The following is a 2,211-nucleotide window of genomic DNA, read 5'->3' on the forward strand; positions in this document are numbered from 1 at the left end:
TTCATATTTACTTAAAGCATGAAATAAACATGAATGAACATCAGAAGGTATTTTAACCATGGAAAGACGTCAATACAAACCATTTTTCAAGTTTCAATCTACCCTGCTGTCTGATATGTTTGTCGGACAAAATGACGGATTCGGCGTTATGATTGGTTAGATCGCCTGTGAATCAAGCTCCCTGTGAAGGGTCAATTGGGATGTATATCTGGGAGAAATGGCTTCTCAAATGAGAAAAAATGTAGGGTGGGATTTAACTCTAAATCTAAAAGAGTCAAAAGAGATTTTATCAGTCATAGCTTCTGGAGAGAAATAGTGCAAAAGCTGGATAAAGATGAAACTTTATAATGCAAATTTGTTGACTGCATGTGTTTGTGCAGACAATCAAATGGAGTACTTTACAAATACTTTAAAATGCTTTGCAATCACTGTATGTAAAGTAAGAGGTCAACCAATTGATCGGGTTTGCAGATTAACCGGCACAGATAGTTGATTGCTGGAACAACCGGTTATTGGCAAATATCCAAACCGAAAGTTTTTCCCGGGTTGCGTCCTTTGCTGGAGCAGCTTAGAGGGTCCGCTGTCATTATACATTACAAAAGCGGCCTCTAGTGGCGGAACCCAGTTGCACACCCGACAAAAATATATTTAAAGCTAGTGACAAGAAAAAGCAAACTATGTTCCTGCCATGCCACAGAGCACAATTCACAGACTGTGTTTCATAGGAAAAACACATTCGGTGTGATTTGTGAATGCCTTTTAGAATGTCCCGCGACGGGCCCACCAAAGGGCTGGGGGCTGCAGGGGTGTGCCGTACACCCGTGCTCCTAACCACTGTAGATCATTGACGGTACTATGCGTGAACATTAGATCTTCAGCTTTTAGAGCATTAAGGCGTTATCGTTCTTATTAACCAGTGGTGGACAAGAACGAAGTAGTTTTACTTCGTTACTGTACTTAAGTACATTTTTCAAGTATCTGTACTTTACTGGAGTAGTTTTATTTTGAGTAACTTTTACTTCACTACATTTCATAAAACTTATCGTTACTCCTTATTATATATCACGTGCTCCGAGACGCAGAAGCGGTATCTGATTCATGAACGAACTGATACTTTTCAATGAACCCGTTAAATCGGTTCGCAAATCGCAGCAAACGATTCATTCACGAATTGGAATGATCCGATTGCAGCTGTTCTCGAGTCGACTGATTCAAATGATCCATTTAGTGCGAGTCTCCAGTGAGCTGAACTCACAAGTAAGAACCGGGAGATCTTGTGAGTGTGCGCGCGTCTGATGCTGCTAAAAGTAAGTTACTAATGTCGAATTTTAGGATTAATTATTGTAACTGAAAATCATATTTAGGTGAATTGGAATGAGCAAAGTTCCGCTGGCAGCTGTTCTCGAGTCGACTGATTCAAATGATCCATTTAGTGCGAGTCTCCAGTGAGCTGAACTCACAAGTAAGAACCGGGAGATCTTGTGAGCGCGCGCACGTCTGATGCTGCTAAATGTAAGCTACTAATGTCAAATTTTAGGATTAATTATTGTAACTGAAAATCATATTTAGGTCAAAGCTGTCAGTTGTTTGTGAACTAAATCTGCTGTAAAGGGTCATCTGTTTAAGCCCACTGAAATGCTTGAATACAGACACATTAACATCAGAGTCTCTATGTTTTAGGTCAAAAAACATTAAAATAACACAGATTAAATAAAATAACTCATGCACGTTCATCTGCATTTAGCCACGTCTGTTTTTATATTGTTTGTCAGCACACATAGCCTAAGTTACTATGTATCTGGATCATGGATCAAACAAATATAAATGTTTCTTCATAACCATGCTGAAAATAAGTCAATTCATAACCATACTGAAAATAAGTAAATATTGTTAGCTGATGCTAACTGTCGAGCTAACAAGCTTGCTGGTGCTAAGTTGAGGTAATTTTTAGATATAAAGTCCAAATATTTTTATTCAACCACCTAGATAGATAGATAGATTGGAAAAAGAAAGGATGTGATGTTCAGAATATGGTAACTACAGTAATTATCAAAGTGGGAAAAGTGGGAAGCTGGGGCATTTGGCCAAGGGTGTTTTTACACCACAGACAAGGTTTGAGAAGAAAAAAATCATTATGAAAATATAATTATATTTTCCTTAAAATGTTCTTCCTAACTTCAGACCTTATTCTCATGTCATATATAACTGTGA

The sequence above is a fragment of the Sinocyclocheilus anshuiensis genome, unplaced genomic scaffold (genome assembly GCF_001515605.1).
Source record: "Sinocyclocheilus anshuiensis isolate Anshui unplaced genomic scaffold, SAMN03320099.WGS_v1.1 scaffold1843, whole genome shotgun sequence".
NCBI classification, from domain to species: domain Eukaryota; kingdom Metazoa; phylum Chordata; class Actinopteri; order Cypriniformes; family Cyprinidae; genus Sinocyclocheilus; species Sinocyclocheilus anshuiensis.